Source organism: Rousettus aegyptiacus, unplaced genomic scaffold (genome assembly GCF_014176215.1).
Source record: "Rousettus aegyptiacus isolate mRouAeg1 unplaced genomic scaffold, mRouAeg1.p scaffold_m13_p_11, whole genome shotgun sequence".
NCBI lineage: Eukaryota > Metazoa > Chordata > Mammalia > Chiroptera > Pteropodidae > Rousettus > Rousettus aegyptiacus.
The window spans coordinates 53,715,920-53,734,133 of record NW_023416286.1 but is presented as its reverse complement, the minus strand read 5'-3'; positions in this window follow the sequence as shown (position 1 = coordinate 53,734,133).

The window sequence follows — 18,214 nt, the reverse complement described above, 5'->3', positions numbered from 1 at the left end:
AGATTCTCAGTTGACAGAATACCATCAGCTTCATGGTAATTTTCAATTTTTATGCATGAATCTCATGGCAGATCATAAATATATTTATTGGAAAGATGTAATATATTTTTTTAAAAAGTAAAATATATGAATAAAGTTAAAGCATATGAGGTCTTATAGTCAGGAAATTAATGTTCTTTTGTTCTATTCAAACCACACACACAAATTTGACAGAAATTTCTTATGAGTTACTAATGGGGGTTTAATCCTGACAAGGCTTTATTTGTTCAAGAGTCAGATCCTGGATCTGGTTGCTCAAAAAGCCAATTATCAGAAAATATCCTCTGTTGCTGCTGTCATTAAGAGACAGACACTGATGACAGTTTAACTTGGTTTCAGAGCAATTCTCAGGCCACAGCTGCTTGCCAGGCAAGCCAAGTACCTCTGGAAAATGCCCGGGTGCATACTGACCCTGTGGTAATTGAGGTTATGAAAAGGCTCTTGTTCTCAGAAGTCTTGAATGAACGCCTCTTCCAGCAGGACCCAGTGGGACCCTTGAAGAGGGCAGACCCTCTGCACTACTGAACTGCTCAGAACCTCAGCCCTGGACCAGGGGAGTTCAGGTCAAAAAACAAATGTTAAGGGTGGGACATAAGGAATGCTAGAAAGTAACACATTTGGCTGGAGTCCTTGATTCTTTGAATTGTTTTGCTAGATGCTTTCTTTCATCTGCTCTGAACCAAAAATAAGCACAGGAACTGAAATCTGTTAGCACTTTAACCTGGGTGTCATGTGGAAACTCTCTTCTTAATTTTTGGCCACCCCATCATGAAAAGCAAGGAAGTAGTTGTACAGATTTCATTGGTGCAACAAACTGAACCATGTGCTGAAATTGCCAGCATTCTACTGGCTGAGTCAGGCACAAGATCTAACTACTAAGCTGCTCCTCTCTCACCAATAATTGTTATTACCCTTAGGTGAGAATTAACATGAAAGTGGTCAAGAAAAATAAGGATGATTAGCCCAATCAAATGAATTACACAACATTCTTAGAAAAGCATCTTCCTTCATTTTGTTGTGTTATTATCTATGATTGATGGGATAAAACACTTTTCAAAATTAGTAACAATTATCCAAAAGGAAAATTATTGGTAGCTCAGTGGGTTTTAAAGGTCAAGATAAATAAATATGTTTGGCTTTAAGTGTGATATAAAAGGCACATAGCTGTAGTATGAATTTTATTTATTTTTTACAAAAATGAAGAGTACACATTTTTCAATTATTATCTAGTAGGTAATTGTTTTATATTTTAAATTAAAATGTGAATAGGTATGTGCATAGTAAAAAAGATGAAACCATTCCTTTATTTATTCCACTAATTTTATGTTGCTAGGCAGTATAGTGAAGACCAGAGAACCAATGATTAGGGAAGATCACAAACAGTCAATGCTATTATGGGGCTTATAGTCAGGTTCTGTTCATTTTATAGTGCGATTTAAATATAGTGAAATATTTAAGATTACTTTAGCTTTTTGAAATCTGAAAAGTTGATACTCATCACAATAAAGAAATGTGGGAAGAGGAATAACCAATTATTTTCTAATTTTCTTTTGAAGTACTTTTGGATGCTTTGAATAATACCCCAATCAGCAAAGTCATACTTCTAACATGGGATGGGGCATTCTTAATACAGTAGTTCCAGAAACCACATTTATTTCTAACTTCTCATCTCTCTTGATACCTTCAAGGACAAAAGACAGACACATACATTAACTTAGTGACTTCGATAATCTTTTCATGGAGCTTGTTAGAGAAACTTAATGAGATCTGTTTTTCTTACAAGATTCTGGATAAGAACTTATAGAGTTCATGTGAGTTTAAGTTAAAGCTGAGCTCAAAATATAAGTTGACTTCAATTTTATTTAATGTTAAAATAGTGCTTCCAACAGTTAAGAAGCACTTAGTATAAAACAGTACTAGTCTAGAGACCAAGTTAGCCAAGTTGGTTGTAAAATTCTTTGTGAATGTCATATTGCCCTGTGTTCTTTGTCATGAATTTTTAATTATAATACAAAACACCCCGGACAGTTCTAAAATTTTGAAATTAAGTAAATATATGTATGAATGTAGATGGATAACTGGATAAGATAGAGGATAGATAGGTAGGTTGATAATATGGAATTTGTAGTAATACAGAAAAATGTAAGATATGGAGGTTTCTCAAACAAGTAAGAATTAATCTACCATATAATCCAGCAAGCTCTCTACTGGGTATTTACCCAAAAGACTTGAAAATATTTATCTGAAAAGATAGATGCACATAATGTTCATAGCAACTTTATTCACTGTGATCAGGACATGGAAATAACTGAAGTACCCTACAATAGATGACTGGATAAAGAAATCTTGGTACATATATACAATGAATATTAATCAACTGTAAGACAACATGTCATATGCGACAACATGGATAGATCTTGAGATGATCATGCAAAGTAATATAAGCCAGATAGAATAAGTTGAAAATCACATGATATCACTTATATATCTAAAAGCAACAAACGAACAGGACAAACGAACAGAGACTCATGGACATGGACAACAGACTAGTGGCTACCAGTGGGTAGGAGGGGAGGGGGGAGGTAGATGGGTAAAAGGGATCAACTGTGTGGTGAGAGAAAGAAATCTAATTATGGGCAGTGAACACAAAGTGTGGGTTGTGTGGTGTGTGTGTGTGTGTGTATATATATATATGACTGGCTTTTGAATTGTACACTTGAAACTTACTGGATTTTGTTAATGTCACCATAATAAAAAATGTATAAAATATAAAAGAAAAAAATGTAAGGTAATATACAGTAAATTTAGACAATTAAAAATTTAATTTGTTTTTCTTCGATAAATTAATGTAAGTTATGTAACTAATAATGCAGTGAGAAAATTAAATATTGTACAGATACTGCAGTGGGATTCCAAATGGTTAAAATTTAAATTAATGTTATTACATTTACCTCTCTCTCATGCTTGCTTTGTAAGGGTAATTGTAGTAGAGTTAATGGATGAATCATTTGTTGTTATTTATAATGAAATATTTTCCTGATATTGTCATTTAATCATAATTAGTATTAAAATCAAAAGCCAATTGATTAAGTATGATTTTCAATTTAGAATCAGATCTGTAGAAGATGTTGGAAGACAGTTTTCTTTTAGAGAAAAAGCAGAATATATTCTCTTAGGAAAAATCTATTTTAGGGAATTATGTTTTAGGGTCTAACCATGTTAGCCTTTTGAGCTCACTAAGATGCCTTATAGAATTCCCTACCACCTCTGTATGAAATGATAACTTGAGATACCATCTGACTTCAACAGAAAACAGGTGGTTTTAATATCATGAATCTTATATGGACAATCCTAGATACTTCAAATCTTAAAAACCCAAGAATTTTATACTTTACAGAATGTTACATCTGAATTACAAATTAAGATAGAGGTGTTGACAATGTTACCTTGACATTTATGTAAAATTATTATTTTACCCTTTCAGTACTTATTAATATCACTGCAGATTAGTTGTGGTGTTTCTTAGATTAAATAAGAAATGTGAATGGATTGAATGAAAAAAAATTAAGTTTATTAACATAAAAATGCCAAATAGTCTTTTAACGACATCTTTATCCTATCGATAATTAATTGAGGAGGCATTTAAGCCTCAGGAAAGGACCCTGGATTTACAGTTGAAAGAAAAATGTCTTTGTGTTTTTCTGTTTTGTTGTTGTTACACTTCTTCCTTAAAACTGTGTTCTTTGCCTTGTGATTTTAAACTAAAAAATTACTCTTAAAAATCTTTGAAGATTTTGTTTTAATTTTTAAAATCAAATGGTTTTATGAGGATTTGTCTCAAGGTTTTTTGATGTGAGTTAAATTTCCTATGGACATTGTGGGTTCTTTTATTATGTGAATTCAAGTCTTTCCTCATTTCTATAACATTTACTCAGATTATGATCTAAATATTAATTCTATTCTGTTGTTTTGTTTTTATTTTCCAGGAATGCTGGTTATTAGGAATGGTATCCTTCCCTTGGCTCTCTTCTACCGTCACCATTTTCTCCTTAAACCTCATTTTTAAAAATCACGTTCTTGTCCTACTGATTTTCTACTGTTGGTTTTCTACTGTTTTTAATGATTATGTTAAAATATCTTTTGAATATGTTTACTTAAGTGTCTTCAAATTTAGCCATTTCTGAGATAATTTTGTCTTTCTTATCCATTTGAGTTCAATAAATTCTTCTATTTCTTTATATTCTCGTCCAATTTTTAGCTTTGCATTTCTGTTCAAAGTGGTTTTTCATATCCCTCAATACGTTTCTGAGCATATATAATTTAGTTTGGATTGTATCCTGACAGTTTTCATCTGCTTCATGATAGTTTGTTTTGGAGGCAATTTTCATCATTTGATCTGTGTTTGACATAATTTTATGATTATTTATAATGAATCTGTATTAATTTAATTTGTTTTCTGTTCATTTTTGTGTACTTAGCGTGGTTTATAAGAATTCTAATTAAATGGTAAACTCTTCTGTTAGCACAACATAAATCTTGACTTATTTTTTGGTGGGTAAGAGAGGTTATATAATTTTTAAGTTTAGTTCTTTTTTTTTAGCTTTGAGGAACCCATATGTCCTCTTTTTGTTTGTTTGTTTGTTTTCCTTTCACCATTGTAAAAGGGTGGTTCGCCCTTTCCTCTTTGGTGTTGTCTCCCCAAAGATATAGGTTATAAAGACTGCCATTTTGTATTCCAGTCTTTTGGGTCTATTACTTGTAGACTGTGTTGAGCTCTCAGGACACTTTTAGCTCTTTCAGTAATTTCAGAGTGAGAGTGAACTGATTCATTTACATCGACTTCATTCCCCTTGCTAGCCCACTCTCTTCTCTTTCCTATAGCCTTTCTTGTCCTGTTCTTGCTTCCTACAGAGTGTAGTGGACTGCTTTGGCTTCAAGTTCCAATGAGAGCATAATCTCTTCTTTTTTTCGAGGTATACAAGTAGATATATAAATAATATTTGTATATATAATCTTATATCAGCAGCTGTGTTCTTCATCTATATCTACCCAATCTTTAACTTTTCCTTATTTTTAAACTATCACATAAAATACATGTATTTGGAAAATAAAAAATAAATTAAAAGCATCTTTAATTTAACCACCCCTTTCAAATTGGAGAATATTAATTTATGCTTTCCATATAACAAAAAAGAAAATACAAAGAAGTCTTATAATGCGCATACTTTTTATAACCAGCTTTTTAATATTTAACAATATATTTTTAAACATTTCTCCTTATGGCTAAATAAAATTACTTTTAAAATAACAACAAAAACAACAATATAAAATCCTAATTTTTAAAACTTATTTCTATTTCTGGTTAATTTTCTTTTTTAACCTTGTAAACAATAATATAAAAAGGAGAGCTTAACAACCTCATATGCTTAATTAATCCCTAAAGTTATGAACACAAATAATCACTTAGAAAAAGTATTTATTGTATATTAACAAATGGCCTTCTAAAAGGTCAATATAATTTATGCTTCAACAAGTGTTAGGTAAAAATGACCATTTATTTATCTGATATCTTAATGGCATTAGATATTGTCTATTTTAAATTTAGTTTTGAAAATATTCTAGGCAAACATTTTAAGTATTGAGTGTTTTCATTTATATTTACTGAATTGAATATAACAATTTGTATCAGTAGTTATTGGATCTCAGATGTATTTTTTTGTGATTTAAATGCTCTATAATACAATTTCTATTAATGTATAAATTGTATTTATGATGTCAAAAGAATTATACATTAGTCATATAGATAATATTTTTTTATCTCATATATATTTTTCAGTTTAACACTTTTAAAATGATGAATTTGATGATTTTTGCTAGACATGAGTTTTTAAACAGCAAGATTTACCAACCTTCAAACTTTAGCTTATGGTATTATGCTTAGTATATACTAGGTTTTGATAGCAATATGACTTATGAGCTAGCAGTTGAAAAAAAAATTCAAAAAATTCCCCACTGTTTTAATGATATCAAGTAAAGCTACTTTTATAAAATATGTTTTAAATTAGAAATAACTTTAACTAAAATTACAGAGTGCTAACTATGAACTAAGCACTCCGTGTCTCTCTCTTAATACAGATAAGAGAAAGAAGAAAAAATATGGAAAAATAATCATTCTGTTATTTTACAACCTCTCCTTCCTTTGTTACATTTTTTTCTGTTTCAAATGCTTTACAAAGATCTTTTTTCTATAATAAGAAAAACAAGTATATATGTGTGTGTGTGTGTATCTAACATATATACACATATGTATCTAATGTATGTGAAAGAATTAAACAGAAGGAGATATCTCAGAGTGAGAAGAGAGTGGGATGAGTATGAGAGAAACAGGGAGTACCAATAATTGGTAACTTTTTATATTATCTTCAGAAATACTTCAAATATATTATCTATATCTTTGTTAAACAAATAAAATAAGAAACACTCCATTTTTTTCTCCTTCGTATCAGTTTATTTTTACAAGGCATATCAGGAAATTATGAATGAGAAGATAAAATAGTGGCTTTCAACCGCCTCAGTAAAACATGCATACTGCCAACATTTTTGTCACCAATAATTCTCCCATAAACATGGGTCTCTCCTCTCATTAGACTGGCTGTCATGCTTTATTAAACCACATAATTTCACCTAATTAAAATAAGCAGTATGTAGTTCCCCCCCACACCACTACTTTTTTCTTTAGCTGGACAAGTGCCAATGATTATATTTAGTGGACCCTAAATGGAGAGCATATTAAATATTCATCTTGGTGCTCCTCTGCACAATTAAACATGGCTCCTGCTGTTCTCTTCAGTATTAATATTGGTTTTATTTATAAGATCTAAAAAATTGTACACTTTTTAAAGCCAAGATGAGTTGTGTTCATGGAAAAGTCTGTTATGTCAACAAAGTGAATATAAGTTAGTTGATTTCAATCATGTTTGTGGTGTGACTCAACAAAGTTCTCATTAGCTTCCAAATTCTTTAATTTATTTTAAAAATACAAGTTTTATTTAGGAAGCCCATCAGATATGCAAACATTTTTTTTCTTTTTTTTTTCTTTTTCATAAATAAAAATGCTGGGTCTTTAACCTTATCAGCATCTGTAGTAGATTTAGATGGAAGCTATCCAATGTAGTTTCAGAAACAAATAAATGAATAAAGAAACATACAAATACTTTTATTATAATTCCACAGAGGTAGTTGATTAACAGCTAAAATGGATCTCAGCCACAGCTAGTCTGACCTGATACAATTTAAGAAATTACAAGAAAATTAAAATAACCTCTTTTTGTGCTTGGAAATCAATGTGATCACATATGGGAGGGAAAATAATACCCAATAATATGTCCCTTGAGTTGAAAAAGTCACAGATATGCAGCTTAACACCTATTAAGAATTCTATGATCTTAACTGTGACTTAAGATGCTTCTGGTTTTGCAGAATGTCTTAGCAGTTTCCAGATTCATAGGTAAACTAGTGATAAGAAATCACCTATTATATAAGAGTTATTATGGTTATAAGTTAATTTCATATTAAAATGAGTTTTTGTATGAAGTTGGCTTACAATTTAACATATTAAAGCTTTTAAAATTCTATTTGTTCACTTTTATTAACAGTTCTTACCTTAAGACTGAATTTCATTTGAGACAGACTTAAAGTCACACTGAATCTTATTTGCACAGATGGATAGGCAGACAGAGAAAACAGGCAGCTTATGAATGCCAGAAGGCTGAACTGAGTCACAGCCATCACCCACAATAAGAGATGGTGGGGAAATGATGGCCCACAAACAGTTTTCCCTTAACCTGGTGACCGCTGACCTTCCTTCCTTTTGGGGGAATTGGGTTAGGGTGAGCGTTCATTGATTTTTTCATATAAGCTCGGTGATGATTGACATTAATATTACCTAGTATGTAGCATGGGTAATGAAACCTACTCACACCTTTCTCTGACCTTTAAGACTTTTCTTATATAAAACTTTTCAAATCCACGTGATATAACATACTGACCCTTTTATTTGTTGTTCTTTCATATCAATTCTTTTCAACTCAATGTTGCTTAGGAAGTAGAAAACATTTCCCAAAGCCATCTTTTAATAGCTGATTTACATTCTTTAAATCTATATATATTTTAATTATAATACCACAAAATAAAATTCTGCATGTCAGATGCAATTGTGGAATGCCTCGGAGAATGAACCCAGTGTATAAAAAAAAAGGTGTCAATTTTTACAACAGAAGATAAATCTGCTCTCATCGCCCACCCCCCCTTTTTTTTTTGCAAGAGATCCCAGGGCTACTGTTTTTACACTGTAATGCAAAGCAGACTTTAATAGCAGTTTTGAATCAGCTCTAAAGTATTAGCCATTCGGACATTTTTTATTGTGTCTATTTCTGAAACTGGCAGTGGTATGATGCTGAGATTAATTATTTCCTGCTTTATCTGTCCCATAAAATTGCAAGAAAAATGTTTTCTGACAAAAAATTACTTGATTTTATAATAGGTCTCATACTACAACTTATATTTTTTAACAGTGATAAAGTTGATTTGTTGAAGGAGAGTTAATGTATTTTTAAACATGTATTTGTAATTTTATTTTGTTTTCTATTTTAAATTTGATTTCATATAATTTTAATTACTTTAATAATGATTTCCTCCTACTAAACAGAGCAGGGATATGAGAGAGAAGATTAATCAGGTGCTAGAAGAGTTTTCATAGAACAAATAAAGATGTTGAGTAGTAAAACCAACTAAAACTTCCAAATAAAAAAAGTATTTCATATAACTATGCTTAACAAAAATGTAATTTTATACCTATTCTAGTAATGTGAACTCAAATGGATCTTCAAAAAATAAGCAAATAGGTTTATGTAAAGGCTAGAGTTGAGAACAAAGACAATGTATGAAAAACATCTTTTTGAGTTTGATATCAAACCATACCTATGGGTAGTATTTCTTCCATGTTTGACACTTGGGTAGGCCCAAAGCTCCATGCATAGGAAAAGAAGATACTTCTAGACAATGTAATGTGAAGGAGAAGATGGTTATTCCACTTCATAAATTACATTTGGCTACCTACTCCTAGGGTGTTAAAAGTGGAGCTTATTTCACCTATCTCCTCATTAACTCATTACACAAGTGTATTAGATTTTGCTACCTACCCTGAATAATCCTGCTGTTTTGTAGCACTGGAGTTGAATATAAATGAAGCATAATTTTCTTTTTTGAGAAAGGTACAGACGCCTAGAGGAAGAAATGTAAACTGTCAGTGACAGAGTTAAAATAACATGTTGTAAAAAGAAAGAAGAAACTAAGTGTATCTGTTTTCTGTCGCTGCTGTAATAAATTCATTCTCTTACAGTTCTGGCGATCACAAGTCTGAAGTCAGTTTCATTGGGTAAAATTAAAGTGTAGGCAAGACTGTGTTCCTTTTGGAGGCTCTAGGGGAAAATCTGTTTTCATACCTTCTAGCATTTCTAGGTTGCTAATATTCCTTACCTCATGTCTCCTTTTCTCCATGTTCAAAATCGTCATTAGTTTTTGTTCCTTCAAGTCTTTCGCATGTTATCAATTCTTAGCCCTCTCTCTTCTGTCTCCTTCTCCTATTTTAGAGGTCCTTTTGGATAACATTGGGTCCAGCTGGGTTGTTCAGAAACATCTTCCCATCTTATAATCTGATTACCACCTTAATGTTACCCGCAGCCTCAGTGCCTCTTTACCGTGTAATATTATTTATTCAGCAAGTTCTAGAGATTAGAAATAGCATGCCTACACAGTGGGTAAACTCAAGGTGTCTTCTGCAACATCACTCTGACTCTCCTAGGCGTAGATGAGTGTCCTGGGAAACACACTCTGAGATGCTGGTGTTCGAGTTCATAAGGTTTACTAGGAAGCGTGTTCAGAAGCAATCTTCAGAAAGGCTGAGGGAAGCAATACTGGGAAGAGGGTGAAGTTAAACCGTAATGTGGTTGGAACAGAGGACTCAGTAGATTTAAAGAGGATTGATGGACCTGAAGACTCTTCGGTGTTGTCCCACTTAAAGCAAGGGCTTTAAGCTCTACACCTCCTCAGCCCTTCACACTCCTCCCTGCAATGACCAGCCATTGAATGGAGACTGGCCCAGAGACAGTCAAACAGTATCGAACCCTCCTTTGGCTAAGAGCAATTTCTGGAGAAAATCTTGTCTGTGAGTCAGTCCATCAGCAGCCAATAATACTGAGCTGATTCTGAAGAGAGTCAGGGTGTTTTTATAACAGCATTCACTACACCTCAGAAAAATTGTAAATGAGTAAAGAAGGACAGATATTGTGTGTTGAGAAGAAAGAAGTGATTTTGTCCCAACTCAATGGCATTTCTTGTGGAGTAGGGATAATGCTTTGTTTTGTTGCTACCTCTTTTTAACAGGGAGCTCTGAATAGAATACCTCATGGACTTTACTTCTTGTATCATTGTTCTATAGCTGAATTACAAAATAAAAACAGTCTGTCATTTTCTCAGATGATTTAACATCGAATCACTGAATGACCCAGTAATTTCACCAGTAGGTATATACCCAAGGAAAATGAAAACGGATGTCTACACAGAAACTTCTGCATTAGTAATTATAGCCAAAAGGATAAAACAATAAAAAGTCCTTCAGAAGACAAATAGATAAACAAATGAGACATATACATATAATGGAATATTATTCAGCTCTAAAAGGGAATGAAAAACTGATAGATGCTACAACATGGATGAATCTTGAAAACAATAAAAGCACATACTTTATGATTTCATTTATATGAAAGTTAAAAATAAGAAAACATAGAGACAAAAAGTAGATGAGCAGTCATTTAGTCTGCAGGAGGAAAGAGGAGGAAAGGAGAGTGATAGCTACAGCATATGGAGTTTGTTCTAAAAGGGATAAAATATTCTAAAATTGACTGGTGATGGTTGTATGTATCTGTGAATATGCTAAGAGATATTGAGTTAAACACTTTCAATAGGTGAATCGTATGCTACGTGAATTCGATCATAATAAAGCCATTTACTTTAAAAATCCAATTATATAATTTATATATATGCATAAAAATTATTGTCAGGTTTCAGATCAAAATGTTAACACTGGATATCTCTGAGCTGTGGGATTCCTTCCTTAATTAGAATAAAAATATAATCCCATTTTTATATTGTTTTGTATTCTAGTAATTATAAATTTCATATAAATTGCTAATTGAGATTTGATATGAAGTAAAGCTAAGTTTTGACCTAAAAATATGGAATAAGTCTTTTGGGAACACATGGTAGAGAAAAACAGAGGTTATGTCATTACAGCTGTATACAGCATATGCTCTATTTGGGGTATGTATTTCTGGAGAAAAAAATGCATTTTCTGTCTATATTCACTCTGGCACATCCTGTATTTTCCCTGTCTGTATGTAAAGCCCATATATAGATCTTGCACTATAGCATTTGTCTAAGATCACAGATAAAAGTTGCTCATTATGTGAAAGTAAGGAGTATAACAACTAGAAAATAAGTACCTAGAGAATTTACTTTTGTTTGTAGCTATTGTCTTTTCATAGTAAACCTGCTAAATGAAGCATGACCACTAGCTGAACACTTACGTTACATAATCTTTAATATTTCTAAAAGCAATTTGAGGATGAGTGTGGAAAAGATTGTTATCTTTTTTTTCTTATTTTTTTTAATTACTAAAAACTGAAGAACAAATATATTAAGATATTGGGTTGAATTGTATAAAATTGACATTATATATGTTTAAAAAAAGCAAACCATTCATGATTTTCTATGTCTCAATTTAATGTAAATATGATTGATATGTGGTTTTCCTGAAGGAAATATTTTAATTTTAGATATTTTCATTTGATTAACATTATTAGGAAGAACCACAGTCTTCTAATTATTCACTCATTTTTATAGTCACTTGCTTTTTATCCTTCTTTCATAGATATTTTTATGCATAAAATATCATCAGCTTGATATAATCTAACTGATGCATGAATTAATCCCTACAAAAGCTAATTAGTTTCTTAAATATAGAAGTACTTAAAATTCATTTTAGTTAGCACTGCAATATCTCTGACCTCGATCCCAATGTGTAAAGAAGGAAAAGATGTAATTTTTGATGACTCTAGGCTATTCTCAAATTAATTTCATTTAAATCAATGTGTAATTGTTGGATACCATAAAGCACGGCTACTATAAAGGATGCAAAAACAAGTCCAGCAGAGAATTAGATATGTATATAGGAAAAAAGAATAGTGCACATGTACATAATACTTATATATAATAAGGTACAATACGAAATATCAGGAAACAGTTACATTAATCTGTTACCAGTGCATTAATGAAATTAATAAAGATAAGTTGAGCTTATTTTTAGGGACTCTTTCTTGAGCATATGTCTGTCAATGAAAATAAACAATTTAATAGCAATTGTTGAAGTTCATTGTATTTTAACAATCAGTCATAACCTTTACTTCATTATCCTTAATTTGGGTGATGTTAGAGTGGCCAGAGACATTAGCAGGAGTCAAACAGAAAGAATATGGGTCAGAGGTACATGAAATGTTCATTTAATGGGTTACATTTATGTGGTTCACAATTATTTACTTATAGAGTTAATTTATTGATAGCCATACTTGTGTAGAAGTGGATTCCACTATCACTGAACACTCACATGGTGTCAGGACACAGACCTGTGTTTCAGGAGAGGTATAGCAGTATCAAGGTGTCCAAAAGTTCTTACTCCTAGAAACATGAGTAGAGTAGTGGGGCTACTTCTTAAAATGTACAGAGACAGATTGAAGCATTTTCTGAAATTGTACAGCTAATATAGGAAAAAAGTTGATAGAATTTCCCAAAATTCGATAACATTTCTGTAATTTATTATGATATTAACAAACTTTTAGACGAAAGGAAATTCTAAGCTATCAATAATTTGAACACATTTTGATCAATTATGGTGAAGGTAATGCTGCATGACTTTCTCTTTGCTGTATCAGAAATTATTTAAAAATTCATTGGTATTGTAGAGATTTGATAGGTATTTCATTAATAAAAAATATTACAAGATACATAATTTGTGATTTTTGTTCTTTTTGTCAGCTTTTAAAATATATATTATGTTGCAATTTCTTTTCTCACTTTAATAAATATTCACTTATATACAAAATTTATTTACTCATAAATTTAATCTTTTCATTTTATCCAGGACTCAAAAAATTCTAAGAGCTTCAGGTTCTACAGATCTGGATCTGCCTGCTCTTTAGAAAAAGTAGAGAAGGAAATGACTTTATATTAACTAGTGGAATGAGGAAAATCTTTAGGAGGAAAGATAGGCAGAACATTGAAATGTGGGGAAAAAAAGCAGGTGAATGATTTCAGGTGAGGGGAGCTTGAGAAAGGACATAACTATGGAAAGTTATTACATAGTCTGAGTCAATAAGTGAAGGATAGAAGGATATTACCAGAGATAGGATTAGAACCAGGTATTGGATAATACCGAAATACCATTGTGACCTTTAGCCCATTAGCCTCTGTGAGTCACTGGAGCTTTTGAGGAGATAAGTGACTTGATAATATCTGTATGTTAGCGGGAAAAAATCTGACTGTCATGTGTAAGATAAATACAAAAAACGATGGATTTTATACAGGGAAATATAGCAATACGACTGAAATAGTTCATGTAAAAGATGATAAATATCGGATCTAGAGTGATTCTCACAAATATAGAGTCAAGGTAAGAATTCGAAGACAATAGGAATTAGGCATTTTCTGGACTGTGTGAAGGGAGCCTGATAGGAAAAAGCCAGGTGAGCTGTAGAAGGACTTATATATAATTTCAAGTATATAATTTCAAGTGCAGTTGAGGGGGATAAAGGAGATGTTGAGAAGAACATAATAGTAGGTAGAAGAGTCTTGGGCAAGACTCTAGTCAAAGTATAAAGGGCATTGAATTAGGTAGGAGGCAGTTTAGGGATATCAGTGTTCACACTTATGAAGGGAAATAGATCAGGGATCTTAACTAGAGTGAAGATGATTTAGAATGAAAAGAATAGAAGGCTGTAGATATAAATTCTAAAAACTCCTACATGTAAAAAAAAAATTAAAGGATTACTAGAAAATAAAAAAAAGTGAACAAAAATGTTTGGGTTAAATTAGCAAGTTTTTTTTCTAGCTAGATAATTAAGTAATGCTTTTTAATATACATTAGATAAAATCATTTTTAACAGTATATTTATTTAATTTTGGATCAGTAGCTATGGCATAGAAAATTTGTCACATGCATTTAAAAATAGTGCCCTAGCTTTTAATTTTAGATAAGAATAGCCTTTACTTACTGAGTACTCACTATGGGTAGAGCATTATTTTGAGAACTTTACACATATTAATTCCCTCAATTCTCATAACAATCTATGACTAGCTATTATTATATTATTATAAGAATCTTCACTTGCATGAGGAAACAGTTGCACAATGAGGTGAAGTATCTCATGCGAGGTGACAAGGAGTAAACTGAGGAACCTAAATTTAAACATTAGCATTCTGGCTTCAGAGTCTATTGTCTCAACTACAGCAGCAAACTGCCTCCTAAAATTTGAACTTAGGAAAATGTTTTGATCGATAGATAATAGACAAAACAATCTATCTCCATACACAGGTTAGACACTGGGGTCTAAAACAAACTCTCAAGCTACAAACACATAATTTACTCATAATATTGTCAAGGCTTTATCATTTTAGGAACCTCTTGCCATAGCAAATGACCTGATTTTTTTTTTACAGAAATGAATTACCAATTCTTTAGTGAGAAGATCAATAGATGGCCTGTGTCTTTGATTTCCTTGCCTCCAAAATTCTGGCTTTGCTGTTTCTACCAGTCTTCTACAGTTGTATCCTGGGAAGACGCATTTTAAGCTAAACCTTAAATTCACACACATTCCCACCTTTCCCTCCTGCTGCGGACACCCAGTCAAAGCTCTGTTGAGTTGGTGCTCTTCCTTACTGCAGTAAGCAGTAAGCTCAACTTTTTTTGTCAACATATTACTTAGTGATTTTAGGAAACTGGAATTGGACAATGGTTTACTTGTTGTTATAATTCTAGTAAAATTGCAAAAAGTCAGAAGCAAGAAAGTGCATCATAAAGAAATAAATTATAATTTAAATAAACCCAAGGTTCTACTAGAGTGGAAATTAACAACAGAATGGATGATATGCTGATCTGAGCTTTTGAATGAGTAAGGAATTACAAGAAGATAAATTAATTGAGAACATTTATCCATTAGATGAGAATTAAGAAGCATATCTCTAGTAACATGTTTATCAAGAAAATGTTGCCCATCACATTTGGATTAGAATCTTTAGATTGTGCTTAGTATGTGCTAAGAGTTTCTAATGCCTTGCATGCGTTAACTCATTTAATTCTTATAGTAATGCCATGGGCCAGGTTCTATTATTAGTCTCATTTTCCGGAGAAGCATAAAGAGGTTACACAGCCTGCCCAAGTTTACACAGATACTAAGAATGGAACCAAGATTTAATCAGGCACTCTATATCTAAAGCACAGTTCATCATGCAGCTTCTCTGGTGATGTCGGGAATATTTGATAATTATTGGTTTTTAGCCCTCAAGAACTGTTTGCACACTCTTGGAGTGAAACAATGACTTCAAGCAGGAACTTCTCTGAACTTTCTTTTCCACTTTTACCTATCTGGGATATAACCACCATCTATCAAGATTGAACCAAGCTTTATTTCCCCCAGAAGACTTCTGTGGCTTTTGGTGTAGAAATATGGAATGGACAATCTTCTCCTTGCGCTGCCATTGTGCCTGTTCAGGCTTCTAATTGAATTACTTATTTTTAGTTTGCTTCATACAGTTATAAGCTTTTTATATTTCCTATCTCTGATACTTAACAAGTGAGAATTGAATAAATAACCGTCAATTTTTTCCGAGTGATTCTTTACCCACTAAATTTGAGAAGTTATTAGAAAAAAAATACACTCAAGCGAACTACAGGCTGATAAAGCCATGGACATTTTCTTCTCTGCACTCACTGATCCTTTCCTATAAAATATCTGAGTAGGACCAACCCTACTTCTTTCATACCTTTTACCTCTTTTATCTCAGTCTTCTGTACTTGCTTTGACAATTTAATTCTAAAATATATTTCTGAGCATATATCTTGTTGGTTTTATCTGCCTTACCCCAGATCCCGAACATTTTATTGAAGAAACTGGCCTGATGATCCTTATTGTTTCCTTAACTGGTCAGTTTGGACTGATGTTCTTTCCCCAAATGGACTTTGATCTCAATTAATTTTGTCAAAGTGTTGTAGCGGAAAGAGCCTGGGAGCTAACCTCTGAGAGCTATTAACGATGCAAATATAAAGGTCATGTTAGACTTTCTTATGAACAGAATAAACAAAATAATGAACTCATTAGAGAGGCTTTGTGAAAATTTTGAGCTTTGAGAACTTTGACATGGAAAGACCTAAATGCGTAGTAGAACTAATTCCTTTTTTTGTTTAAGGCATGTTAAAAAAAAAATTCTAAAATATGAAGCCATTTTAAGTGGTTATTGTAATGAACTTAGCACTCATTTATGATATTTATAGCTTATATATCCTATAGATATAGAATAATTTTGTATGACTCACCAGAAAATCTCAGGATGCAGTAATCAGCCAGAAATTTCTGGCTGACAGGTTTTTGGGAAAAGTATTTTAGACTGCAGTATGGGAGCACTGGTTCTAAGCTCTGCCCTGCCGGTTGGAAAAGTTACCATCTTTTTTCAGTAGCAATATCCTAGTCACTAAATAAATGTGTGTGCGTGTGTGTGTGCACGCGCGCCCGCACGCACGCTTGCGCGTGTGTATGTGTACAATCTATCTCTTTGTCATTGTAAATATTTTTGAAAGTGGCATATACTGGCAATGAGATAGTTACCAAAGAAACTTCCTTGCATATTGTCCTTTCCTTTGATAAAAACACATGGGTGAAATAACTTAACAAAACAACATTGAAATGCTTGCCTCTATCACACTATGATTAGAGTCAGAACTTGTCTCATTGTATAGATTTTTTTATGCAAATTAACTTTCAAATGTAATTCTTTGCCCACTCTTTCAGATTATATACAATCTTGTTGACTCTACTTGGTATATATCAGCAACAGTGATTTTTCTTAATCAAAAATTTTTATCAAAATTAACTGTTTCCTCAAGAAAACACAATAAAGAAAAGTGAGCTTGTGTTCAGTAGCCTGTGTAGACACTGTATATTCCGCAATTAAAAAAAAAAAGTCTTAAAGATATATTATACAAAAAAGGCATAAAATAATAACATTTTTATAGATAATTTGTATATTGAACTTCACTAAACACCAAGTTTTTGTTTTTTAAATCTTATCTATGTTATAGCCATGCTGCAGGAGTCAATGTTCTTTATAAGATTTCTGGCCTTGTGTGTGAAGAAGTCTGTGAATGTCAATATCTAAGCATTAATTTTAAACTTCTTATTTTAATACTTTTATTGTCCTTCTGGTTTATGTAAATGGAAATTACAAATTTTAAAATCAGTTTTATTTCCCCCAAATCCAGAAGTCCCAAGTCTTTGAATAAAGCTGTATGTCACAATGTAACAAGCTCACTGATATAGTTCAGGGAAAAGACCCAATTCAGTGGTTTCGTGATATATATACAGTCAATATATTTTTATAACCAATGAATTATTATTTTTTCTTTTGTAGAGGAGATGAAGGAATAGAGGATGAAAAACATAACATTTTAGTGGAAAATGAAATTCCTGCTATGTAATAGTAGTTTCAGCTCAGCAGATCTCTAAGTCACGGTTTCATCCTCTAATATTATGTCCATGAACTCTAATGCATGAAATTAAGCTAGAAAATCTGGGTGAGACTTATTGAACTATAGGAGGGATTCAATTTGTTTGATAATTTTTAACATTAGTTAAAAATACAGTAACTTGGAGAGTGATTGACATTTAGCTTCCTTTGATGTAGCTAAAATTATATTCTGAAATTGTATAGCCTTATATGCATTTTTTAATTTTTTATAAATTATGTTTTACTTTTATAATTTTTTCCTCATCTAAACACAAATCTCACTAGA